The sequence below is a fragment of the Phascolarctos cinereus genome, unplaced genomic scaffold, assembly GCF_003287225.1.
Source record: "Phascolarctos cinereus isolate Bilbo 61053 unplaced genomic scaffold, phaCin_HiC Scaffold_5;HRSCAF=322, whole genome shotgun sequence".
In the NCBI taxonomy this organism is placed as follows: domain Eukaryota; kingdom Metazoa; phylum Chordata; class Mammalia; order Diprotodontia; family Phascolarctidae; genus Phascolarctos; species Phascolarctos cinereus.
Window position 1 is genome coordinate 420,932,668 of NW_027555958.1, and position 12,843 is coordinate 420,945,510.

At 40.8% G+C, this 12,843-nt stretch overlaps 1 long non-coding RNA gene across 1 annotated transcript; it reads left to right on the forward strand.

The window, feature by feature from the left end:
* The first annotated feature begins 513 nt into the window (after positions 1-513).
* On the forward strand, positions 514-5,385 carry LOC110199751 (uncharacterized). The gene is made up of 3 exons (XR_013486740.1): positions 514-728; positions 1,916-1,994; positions 5,136-5,385. It is a non-coding gene; the product is annotated as an uncharacterized LOC110199751 (long non-coding RNA).
* The last annotated feature ends 7,458 nt before the right edge of the window (positions 5,386-12,843 follow it).

Sequence of the window (12,843 nt, forward strand, 5' to 3'; positions counted from 1 at the left end):
AGTTGCTTGAATTTTCATTTCTCTAATTAATAGATTTAAAGCATTTTTTCATGCAACTATTGATAGTTTAGATTTCTTCCTCTGAAACTTGTCTTCATATCCTTTGCTCATTTATCAACTGGGGAATGGTTCTTATTTTTATAAATTTTACTCAGTTACCTACATAGCTTAGAAATGAGACCTTTATCAGAGAAACTTATTGCAAATACGTTTGTTTCCAGTTTCCTGCTTCTCTTCTAATTTTAACTGCATTGGTTTTGTTTGTGCAAAAACCTTTTAAATTTTATGTAATCAGAATTGTCCATGTGAATCTCTCTGTCAATTGTTTGGTCACAGACTCTTCCTCCATGCACAGACCGGACAGGTAACTTCTTCCATGTTCTACTAGTCAGCCTTTATTTCTAACTCATGTAACTGTTGCGAATTTATCTTGGTTGGTTGGTTGTTGCTCATTCTTTATTTCTGAAAAGAACCAGTGACTTCATGGAGTGGTGTCTTGACTTGTTCATGAATTGGATTTAAGTGAGGCAGCACTCTGCAAAGTTGTCGGCCTCACTCTCTCCTGCAGAGTCATCTGAGTCCAGTGGCAAGACATGGGGCAGGAGACTGGTGATGGCCCAGGATGCAAGAGATGACCTAGAAGTCTTCGATGGTATACTTTGTAGCTGGAGACCTACACCCAGCTGCTGGTGCATTGCTTTCCAGTTTTCTCAACTGTTCTTGTCGAAGTGAGTTCTTGCCCCAGTATCTTTCCACATATGCTTCTGTTTTGTTTGTGTTGCCTCTATCCAGGGCTGTCTCTGGGAAATCTCAGAGTACAGTTGAAATAGAGCTTGTATCTAGGTCTCCAAAGATATTGACTTAGAGGGTCCCAAGCTTCTGCGCAAACAACTCAAGGCAAAAATGCTGGTTAGCCTTTATTCCTCAGTGTAGTAAGTACCAATGCAATATTCAGGACTCATAGTAGCCCATAAATAGTCCATAAGATTCCCTGTCCCTCTAGGGTTGAACCCATCCATAGAGTAGTAATTAATTAGCTACTTGAGATAGCGGATTTGGTGTCTTCATATAAACACAATACAACTCTACAGTGGGGCACAGCCAGGACTGCAAAACCCTAAAAGAATACTGGAAGGACTAGTGAGATGTTAGCACATAGATTATGCTAAACATGACCCCAGATGAAGTGAGGAGAAATGAGGAGTAATGGGTGAAGGTTTTATAGGAAGCCTTGAGCTTGTTATAAAGCAGAACTTCCTAAGAACAGAGCTGACCACAAGTGAAATTGGCTACCTCAGGAGGGGGTGGGTTTACCCTCATTGGAGGTCATCAGGTGAAGAAGTAGCTAGGTGGTACAATGGATAGAGAGTTGGGCCTGGAATCAGGAAGACCTGAGTTCAAATCTGGATTTTGATACTTACTAGCTCTGTGACCTTAGGAAAGTCATTCAATCTCTGTTTGCCTCTGTTTCCACAACTGTAAAATGGTGATAACAGCAGTACTTACCTCTCAGGGTTGTTGTAAAGATCAAATGAGATAATGTTTGTGAAAGCACTTAGGGCACATAGTAGGCATATGGCACCTATGTGGCCCAGTGGATAGTGTTGGACTTAGAGCCAGAAAGACCTGAGTTCCAATGCTGCCTCAGATACTTATCAATTGTGTGCCCTTGATCAAATCTCTTTCAGTCTTCTTATCCTCATTTGTAAAATGGGGATAAAATAGCACCTATCTCCTAGGGTTTCAGTGAGGATAAAAGGATCAAATAAGAATATACGTAAAGTGCTTTGCAAGCCTTTAAAAAATCTTGTAGAAATGTTAGCTATTATTATTTTTTTTTTATTAATAATCGTTACTAAATTCTGAATTCTAGAAATACAACCTGCAGGCAATTGTATCTTTTTTGCTCTGACAGTTCATGAAGTCCAGCCTGACTTTGCTACCATGCTTCAGCTGCCTTCTCCTTGTGCTCCTGGGGTCCTCTTATCCCATTGGTGAGTTCCTCCCAGCACCTCCATTGGAGGAATGGTCTGGGGCCAGCCATACTTCACTCTTGCCCTCTTCCCTGTCTCCCCCAGGTACCTTCCTTCTCTCCTTCCTCACCCTTTCCAAATAGTTTTTATATGATGTCTTTCCCCATTAGAATGGAAGCCACTTGGGGATAGGAGTTTATATTTGCATCTCCAGGACTTAGCATAGTGCTTAACATAAAGTAAAGTACTTAATATATGATTGTTGACTGACCTGGAAAGATTGTTGTCCTGGTAAGTTACCATTGTGAAATTTAGGTCTTTGAAATATTGCTGTATTGAAGGAAGTGAAGGGGAATTTCTTGGGGGGAACGATGGAGCTTGCTTTAATGCGTGAAAGTATAGCTTAACTATAAACTTGTACAGCAACCTCTCACTCTGCCTCTAAGTGGGATTGGACCAGTGGTTTAGTTACTTGTGGGACTTGGGTAGGGCAGAGTTATAATGAGAAAAAGATTTATTAGTGATACTGGAGGGGGGGTGGTGGTGCTAGGGATGAGACAGGCATTTGAGAGAACTTAAATTGTTGGTTTGGAGCAAAGAGGAGCAGGCCTTTATCTGATCCTTATCATTTTTGAACAAAATGAGGTACAAAGGAACCAGGACAAAGGGAAAAGCAAGCCCAGTTTGTGCTGTTCGGGTTGGGTGGCTCAGTTCAGAGAAACTGAGTCAGGGCTAAGTGCCCTCAACTAGGAGACTTTCCGGGCCTGGGAGGTCACTGGATAAACTGACAGTTCAAGTGGCTGTCAGGAGAGTGGTTTTAAACCTGACTATTGAGAGCATAGTTTGGAGCCCAGGTTAGAAAACTGCACTTCCTCTCCTGGGCATTAAGAAATTAGAAGAGGGGACTCAGCCTCAGTCTGGTGACTAGGGTTATGGGACTAACAGGAAAAGCAATGATTCCCAAAGATGAGGGCCTAGAAAAGGGATCTTTGAACTAAAAAGAGTGTTGACTCATGAAGTATATATAAGAGAATTTTTAGGTTTGGGGAGTACTATTATCTCAGAGTTCTCCTCTTATCTATCTGTTCCTTCTCAGTCTTCCTTACTGGATCTTCATGGGTGTTCTCCAAGGCTCTTTCCTTGGCTGTCTTCCCTTTTGCTTCTATGGTATGTCAACTCCTATGGACTCATTTGTCATCTCTGTGCAGATGACTCTCAGATACACTTATCCAGCCCTTATTACTATCCTGACCTCTTGTCTCACATCTTCAGCTACCTATGGGACTCCTCAAATACTACATGTCTAAATTCATCACCTCCCCAACACACACACACATACCCCAATTTTCCCTTTTCCTAACTTCCTGATTACTGACAAGGGAACCACTTTCCTTCCGTCACTCAGACATGCAACCTAGGGGTCAACCTCCACTCCTCGATTTTTATCAATACCTGCCCCGCTACTCCCATTGCCGCCATTTTCCTTATCCTGTTCTTTATGCTTTCCTAACATCTCTTGTACTCCTCCTTCTCTCTTCTGTCCCCACCACCATCCTGATTCAGGCCCTCATCACCTTACACACATGGCTTTTGCTTTCCCTGTCTCAAGTCTCTCCCCACTCTAGTACATTCTCCACTCAGCTGCCAAACTAATCTTCCTACAGTGTAGATCCAACCATGCCACATATACAACTCCCCTCCCCTCCATTCAGTAAAGTCCAGTGGCTCCCTACTGCCTCCAGGATCAAATATAAATTCCTCTGTTTGGCTTTTAAAGCCCTCCATAGCCTGGCCCCTTCCTATCTTTCCAGTTGTTGTCATTTCAGTCACATCTTACTTTCTGTAACCCCATTTGGTGTTTTCTTGGCCAAGATACTAGAGTGGTTTGCCATTTCCTTCTCCAGCTCATTTTACAGATGAGGAAACTGAGGCAAACAGGGTTAAGTAACTTGCCCAGTGTCACACAGCTAGTAAGTGTCTCAGGCCAGATTCAAACTCAGGTCTTTCTGACTTCAAGGCTGGCACTCCATCTGCTGTGCCACCTTACTTATCTCCATCTACTCTGTGATCTAGTGACACTGTCCTTCTTGCCTCTTCTCAGAGCCTCATCAGTTAACATAGTGCCAGGCACATAGTAGGTACTTAGCAAATGTTGATTGATTGATACCTCTTACAATACACTTCATCTCCCAACTCCATCCATATTCACTAGCTGTCCCCCTTACTAGAACTCTGTCCCTCCTTACCTCTACCTTCTCAGCTAAAATCCCACTTTTTATAAGAAGACTTTCCCAGTGCCTTTTATTGCCTTCCCTCTGAGATTATGTCCAATTTATGCTGTATATATCTTGTCTGCACACAGTTGCTTGTATGTTGTTTCTCGAGAGTGGGATCTTGTCTTTGTCTTTCTATGCATCCCCAGTGCTTACCACAGTGCCTGGCACATAGTAAGTGCTTAATAATACTTGCTGACTTCAGGTTGTTTTTTTTTTTAGTATTTAGGCCTGTACCACACTGAATAATATGAAACTATATTTATAATTGACATCAAATCCTCTCTCCCTCAGTAATAAAGATGAGCTGTGCACTTGAATTGCTTGTGTGTTGGATAACAGTACTGCTGGAGATGAAAAGCAAATAGGGAAAGGGGAAAAAGTCATAGTTGGGGGAAAATAAATATTAAATCAACTTTTAAAAAGCAAAAAAGAAAGAAAGAGGATAAAAGGTGTGGGGTCTGTGGATGAGAATTCAGAGTATCATAGAATCTCTGAGCAGGATGAGGCTTTAGAGGCAATTGAGCTCAGCTCCTATCTGAGAGAATTCTCTCTCATTATCCATGCCAAGGGGTCAACCAGGTTCTGCTTGAAGATCTCTGGTAACAGGGAACTTACCACCTCATAGGGACGCCCACTCCATTTTCAGTCAATTCTAATTGTTGGGAAGTTTTTCCTTGTGTTTAGCCAGAATCTGCTTCTCTTCTGTCCTCTCCTCTGCTTCTTGGACTTCCTGGCTCTTCAGCCCATGTCCCTCCTTCAAGTGGTCTTTCTTGGTTCAACCAGCTATTAGTCATCCCTGCCCCTTCTTCTGCATCCCAACTCTGAAATCACTTTATATTTATTGGTACTGAGCTTATTTTCCTATGCATCTGTTGTATCCCACCAGCTCTGAGATTCCGGGGACTGACTCACTTTTGTGTTTGTGAAGCTGATTTGTTTTAAGTGGCCACAGACCTCATCGCAGAAGTCCTGCAGAACTGCGGTGTTCACGAAAATCAGAATAATGACATACATAGCCAGGAGCATGTGGAAGACTTCACCACCTATAGGAAATCCTTTTCCCTTTGATGTTGGTGCAGGAAATCCTTCATGATAGGGGCAAATACCATTCGCAATCAAATTCTCCCTGTTTTATGCCTCACTTGACACTAATAAATCAGAAGTGTTGAATAGAGTTATCCCCGTGGTTGTGTTTATCAGGAACTCATATCGTTTCAATGTAGATACAAAAAGCCCCTCTGGGACAAGGGCCTTTATAGTTACGTATTGTTCTACTGAAGCACATTTTGGTTGTTGTTTTAAATCAAAGGTCAACAAACTACTACCTAATATTACTGGCTACTTGTTTTTATGCTGCCCCAAGCTAACAATGGTTTTGATATTTTAAAATACAATAAATTTTAATTTAAAAATGTAAAAACCATTCTTAGCTCCCAGGAAGGCCACACAAAAATAGTCAGCAGGCCTGATTTGGCCCACAGGCCACAGTTTGTGGCCCTGTTTTAAATAATAAACAAATATGAGAGAATAGCACAGTGGCTAGAGAGCCAGCCTCAGTATCCAGGAAACCTGGGTTCAAATCTCACCTCTGACACAGCTGTTCAACTATGTCTGACCCTTCATGACTCCATGGACCTTGTCCATGGAGTTTTCTTGGCAAAGATACTGGAGTGGTTTGCCATTTTCTTTTCCAGGGAACTAAGGCAAACAGAGGTTAAGTGACTTGCCTAGGATCATGCAGCTAGTAAGTGATTGAGGTCACATTTGAACTCAGGTCTTCCTGACTCCAGGCCTACTGATCTATCCACTGAGCCACCTAGCTGCAGTTAATAAGCATTTATTTTCTCTCTCCCTCTTCCCATGGAAAAAAATACCAAATCCTTGTAATATGCAGAGTGAAGCAAAACAAATTCTCACATTAGTTGTATCTAAAATGTATGTTTCACTCTGCAACTTGTATCCATCATCTCTGTTAGGAGGTGAGTAACATGGCTCCTCATTGACCCAATGGAATTGTGGTTGGTCATTGCATTGATCAGAGTTCTTAAGGCTTTTAAAGTTGTCTGTACAGTTTAGTTACTGCATAAACTGTTCACCTGATTCTGTTCACTCTGAATCAGTTCATATAAGTCTTCCCGGGTTTCTCAGAAATAGTCCCTTTTGTTGTTTCTTATGGCACAATAATATTCTATTACATTCATATGCTGCCATTTGTTCAGTCATTCCCTAGTTGGTGGGCATTTCTCTTTTTTTGTTTGTTTGTTTGTTTTTTGGGTAGGCAATGGGGTTAAGTGACTTGCCCAGGGTCACACAGCTAGTAAGTGTTATGTGTCTGAGGCTGGATTTGGACTCAGGTCCTCCTGAATCCAGGGCCAGTGCTCTATCCACTGTGCCACCTAGCTGCCCCTGGTGAGCATTTCTTACTGAAGACCGGTGCTGACTGACTGTGATTTCATCCTCCTTGATGATGAAAGCAAATCATTAAAGAAATGCTGACAAATCAATTTCATTTTCTTTCTACTTGTTCTCCTTCCAGGATCATCTATAAATGCTCTTGGTATCATCTGACTTAGGCTTCATTAACAGACATGGTTTCTAGAGCCAGAGAAACAAGCTATAATAGTCCCCTTCTATTTTGCCATGGCCAGAGAGCGAAAGGAATGTTTTATTCAGCTCATAGTGTTACATTTTTAGAGGGACATGGACAAACTAGAACCTTTTCAAAAGTTGCTGAAGGGACAAGATAGGATGGGAATAGATTTCTGATTTCATAGGCTATTGTTAGAACCATACCATGTCCCACTAATGCCCACCATCACTCTACCCATTGACTATTGGCTTACCTGCAAGTTTAATTCTTCAGAAATAGTGCTGTTCCAGGACTTATAACAACAAAACATCACAGGACAAACACTAGTGTTTAAAAAAATGGGTTTTCATATCATGGAAAAACTTGGGGTCACAGAAAGCATGACATAGTTTCCCAAATGCAATCCAGTCTGCTTTCTTTCTTCTGAAGTTCAGTTCTCAGGCCAGCTCACAGTTACTACTAAGGGACTCTCTCAATGGACTGTTCATTTGGCTGTGGGTCACAGTTTGAGCAACAGATAGTTTTCATCCACTTAGTTTTTCCTGATGGAAAGAGACAGAGAAGCAGAGAAAGTGCAAGAAATAGACATATACAAAGATGCACAGAAATGTAAACACAGAAAACGAGATGAAGAGAAATAGACGTGAATACACTGAGGGGGTAAAAATCTCAGAAGCTCAGAAATGGGAGAGATATCAGAGACTGAACAAGAATCCCTCCTCTAACACACCCAACAAGTAGGCAGGCACCCCACCACTGATTGACTGAAGACCTCTAGTGAGGAGTATCCTTCGTAAGGCAATCCATTCTACTCTTGGACAGTTCTAATTATTAGGACGTTTTGCCCTGCATTAAATCTAAATCTGCCTCTTTGCCACTTTTATTCATTGCCTCCTGTTTTAACCTCTAGAGCCAAGCAGAACAAATGTATTCTCTCTTCCACATAATATGCCTTCAAATACTTGATAGATATATTGCTGCCTACTGTTCAAATGATTTATGGAATGGTCTAAAGGTCTGTCTGTTCATTCACCTTTGAATGCTTTCTTACTTTTCATTGTTGGCCAAGAATAGACGTGGCAACAACTCATGAGGAACTTTCCCTGAGGCTAACATCTGCCTCAATAAAACTAGAGGCTAAGGGAGTAGGACTTGCTATGCTATGAGAATAACATTTTCATCCCGATTGGAATAAAAACTTCACCACCATTTAGGGTGATTGGTGACTTCAACTGCTCAAGGCACTCTAGAGAATAGATTTTGATAGGCTAGAAATTGATTTAAACATAATGAAGTTGACAACAGCTGCTAAGGAACTTCCCCTTCCCTCACCCCAGCTGAATTGTCCTTCCTTCCTTCCTTCCTTCCTTCCTTCCTTCCTTCCTTCCTTCCTTCCTTCCTTCCTTCCTTCCTTCCTTCCTTCCTTCTTTTCCTATAGATAAAGAGACTGAGAGTAAGAAAGGTAAAGTCAGTTTTGTCATCTATATGTAACCTAGGGCTCAAGCTCATCTGCATAAGACCCTCCTCATTGGTGGAGAAATGATTACTTGATACTTTACATCTGTGTTGGGTAAGGAGTTATCGAGAGCTCAGGAGAGGAGAGATCTGAGTTCTTTATGAAGATTCTGATTCTCTTCAAGGGGAGATCCCTAAAGGAAAAGATAGACTCCAGGAGCATGCTGATATGCTGAGGAGCTGGTGCCTTGATCACGTTCCTATCCACAGCTTACTCTTACCATACTAGAGACTCTGGGGTAAAATCTGGGACTCTTTCTCTTTCTCTCTCTTCTCTCTCTCTCTCTCTCTCATATTTTGCTCCCAGTGAGAGAGCTCTTCTTTCTGTGTGTATTATCTGGTATATTCTAATCTGTGTAACTTCTCTGACTTCTGTTTGTTATTGCCTTGGATAAATAGGTTTATTTGTTATACACTCTGTGTAATGGTCTTTGTGGAGCTGGCATTTGATGGAAATGAAGTCAAACTTTTAGAGTACTTGGAATACCAATTCCCCATTAAAGGGACAGCAATAAGGAGAGTGGCTTGAACCTAAAGTATTATTTCCCTCAGATTAACAGTACTTGGGGGATGGGATAGATATAATTCTTTTTAAATTTTATTTGTTTTATATTTGATTTATGAAATAAAATAAGCATTTCCATAACATAGTAGAATAAAGCAAAGATGATTGCACATGAAACTACAAAGGACACATGAAGGATAGATATAATTCTAACCTGGTAACCTTTATCTGAGGAGAACAGAGGAGCCAGCCTCATGGCTCCTGTTAGAAATCAAATATTCCCTTGGAGAGAGTTAGGCTAGGAAATTCTAGAGATACTTGTTCACATCTCCCTGTGAGTCACATATAAACTCTGCTCCATATGAACACACTATCTACATGGGCAACAAAATGAATACACATGTACATACATACATATACACACACACACACACACACACACATACACACACATACCCCTTACATATACAATGGTTGCACTCATTGACTTCTTTTTTTCAAATTATTTTTTTTTAATTATTATTTGGTTAGGCAATGGGGTTAAGTGACTTGCCCAGGGTCACACAGCTAGTAAGTGTTATGTGTCTGAGGCTGGATTTGTACTCAGGTCCTCCTGAATCCAGGGCCAGTGCTCTCTATGCACTGTGCCACCTAGCTGCCCCTACTCATTGACTTCTGATTTCTTTTCTAGCTCCACAGTTGAATTTGTGCAGTGGTAGAACCATAATTCAAACTCAGATTTTTTTTAACTCCGAGGCAAATATGTAAAATTCCTAGTAACTATAAAATAGGATAAGGACTGGATCACTGGTTTCACTGGCATAATGAATTCCCAGATGAGGAAACTCTCTCTACTAGTGCAGGTTGCTGCAACTTGTAGTCTTAGAAAGTTGCCTTAACAGTCTGAGAGGTTCACTTGCCCAGTATCCTACTTCCAGGGTGGTTAAGAAAGGAGAATTAAATTTAGGACTTCCTGACTCAGCTTTCTAACCACTATACTCACTGCCTCTCCTGTAAATGTAAACTGTATATGCTATATTAATAGAGTTTTTTTATTATTATTTATAAATATACTGGTTCATGGAATCTGATCATTAACATTCAAACTTGGTTTTCTAGTGAACATTACTGTCTTTTAACTTGTATCATTTACTTCTTAGGATATTTGGGGACATACATCACTTTGAAGTATGTATATGAGACATATCATTATTGTTTTAACTACATTTGTTAAACAGATTGTTTTTTTAATATCTTCTGTATACCCAGTTCTATGCTAAGCTCTTAGGATGGGAAAAAAAGATAAACACATGGTACCTTCCTTCAAAGGTTGGAGGGGCAATATATATGTGTAGCTTAGGATCCCTTCATGAATGCCTTCTAAAAACTACCCTAAGTTCAAGAATCAATAGATTTTGGATCAGCCCCTACCAATATTTCTCTTTTAATATACCAATCAGAAGATTAGTTCAATGTAAGAGTCAATCAATTAAATAGTATAACAGTAATTATCATGGAAACTCCCTCTAATATACAAGTGTATGCTCTCCCATAAATTCCACACCATCAGTTAGATGTTTCTCACATCAAATGTGAGAGGCACACACAGGAATACATGTAGCCAAGGCAACTCATAGTCTTAATGACATATCCTACATTGAACTCCCCTTCTTCCAATGATACTGTTTGCTACTTTCTCTACTGTGCTGTAAGTTATATACTGCACTGTTGGGCGATTTCTTCTGCTATGTTGTTATCAGTTGGTCCTCCTTTAACTGCGCTCAACTTTGTTGAATTACAGCTGCTATATAGCCACATCATCATAGGGGAATGGCCACAACCATTTTATCCAATAGCTTCAGGGGCTTTTTTAGCTCTTTTATGCAGCATACCCATAGCAACAACTGGGAAACCAGCCAGCAAAAAACCCTAGGCTTAGGGCTTTTAAACTATCTTTTGAACATCTTTGTCTCTGTCTCAGCTACCACTCCCTGAATTCAGTCTGCTGTTTGAGTTGGAGTAATATGATACTATAAACATTTATTAAGTGTCCATTATGTGCCAGATACTATATTAAACTTTGGGGATACCAATTAGAAAGAGAAAACCAGTCCCTGCCCTCAAAGAGCTTATAATCTAGTGAGAGAAGACAGTACACAAAGGGAAGCTGGGGGAGGGGGTAGTGCCAGAGGCTGCCTGACCAAAGGGCATGATGAAGATGATGATGGAGTCGAAATTAAGCAGAGCAGCTGGTGGAGGATGGAAAGTACATGAGTAAGCATATTCCTTTCAATTCCCGTTGTGCCCTTGGTCACTAGCTTGTGTCCATTTAAATCACCGTGGGACTAAATGGGCGAGTGGAACAAATAACCTCTTCACCTGTCTTTTGGCAGTCCCCCAAACTCATTCCCTCCTTACAAAGGAACATAGATTTAGAGTTAGAAGAGGCATTGGAAAATATTGAGTCAAACTCCCTCATTGTGCAGGAGATGAAACTGAGGCACAGAAAAGATAAGTGAGTTGTCTAAGGTCACATAGCTAATAAGTATCCAAGGCAAGATTTGAACTCAGGTCTTCCTGACTATAAGTATAGTACTCTATCCACCATACCACCTAGCTGCATCTGTATACATGAAAATTTAACAGCAGAAGAGTTAAAAAATTAAAAAAAACCCCACAACCAATCATACATAAAAGATATTACAGGGAAGTATATGATTCCGTTTCCCATATGAATGCTAAGAAATGCCATGGAGTTCACAAGAGGGAGAGATCTCTGTAGGATGGAGTAGCAGGGAGGAAATGGGATTTGGACTTTGAAGAAAGGAAAAGACTTTGATAAGTGGAGGGGAAGAAGGAGGGAATTCTGAAGAGGAGGAATAGTATACAAAGTTGGGGAGAGAGATAGCCAGGAAGTGGAAAAGGGGCACAGAAGAAGAATTGTAAAGGCATCAGAAACAAATTTTTAAAGGACCCCTAGTGCTGCTAAAAACCACCAGCACTGAGGCAAATTGGAACATGTCTATTTTAACAATTCATAGTTACTTTCTTGCATGTCTAAGTCTGATACCCAATATAAGTGTGTATAAGCATATATGTCCGAAATAGCCAATTTCAATATGATATATCCAAAGCAGTCAATTTCCAGTGTGTTGATCTAGGGGTATTTTGTATTTGTTAGACATACCTGTGAAAGTCTGTGAGATTTGCATTTCAGGAAATAGTAAACTTTAGTATAGTAAGTTTTAGCTTATATTTTTCACTTCAAAGCTTGGTGGGGTGTAGAGGAAGAATAGGGGATAGATACTCACCTGATATGCATGTAAGAGGATTTTGAAGAAGGGAGAGAGAGAAATGTTATTCATAGGGTCATAGGACCATATATTTGAAGGTGGGAAATCTCTAGTTTTATTGATTAGGCACAGACTGGTTAAGTGTCCAAGACACACAGGTAATCAGCAGCTGTAGTAGGAATGGCATTTTTTTTTTATGTAGGCTGATCAGGTTTCCCTCTAGGTTTGCAGGGGCTATCTTTGGGACTGGTTTGGTCTGGGGCTTCCCTAAGTAGAACTGATGTGCAATTGGTGTTACTGAGGCTTGGGAGAATTCACATTGCCCTGCAGGATGTCTCTCTGACCCAGCATTGCTACCTTGGTGAATATGGAGCAGCATATGTTTTTAGTAAATTACATCCTTTTAATTGTATTGCAAGTAAATCTATTTTTATTGCAGCCCATGAGCATTTCATTGGATTCTAATTCTGAGCTTTAATCACTGGACTGGCCTGAGCTTAGCCAGGCCCAGAATAGCAGCAGGGCACGAATTTGACCGCAGGTCCTCTGATTCCAAATTCCGCACTGCTCTTTCCCATGGCATAGTCCTTTGACTGTAATTCCGCACTCTCAACACCTGGCTAGCCCACCTTCTATTCTAGTCAGGTGCCCGCGTCTGGCTTGCTTCAGACTGGTTTAGTCAGTTGTGGGT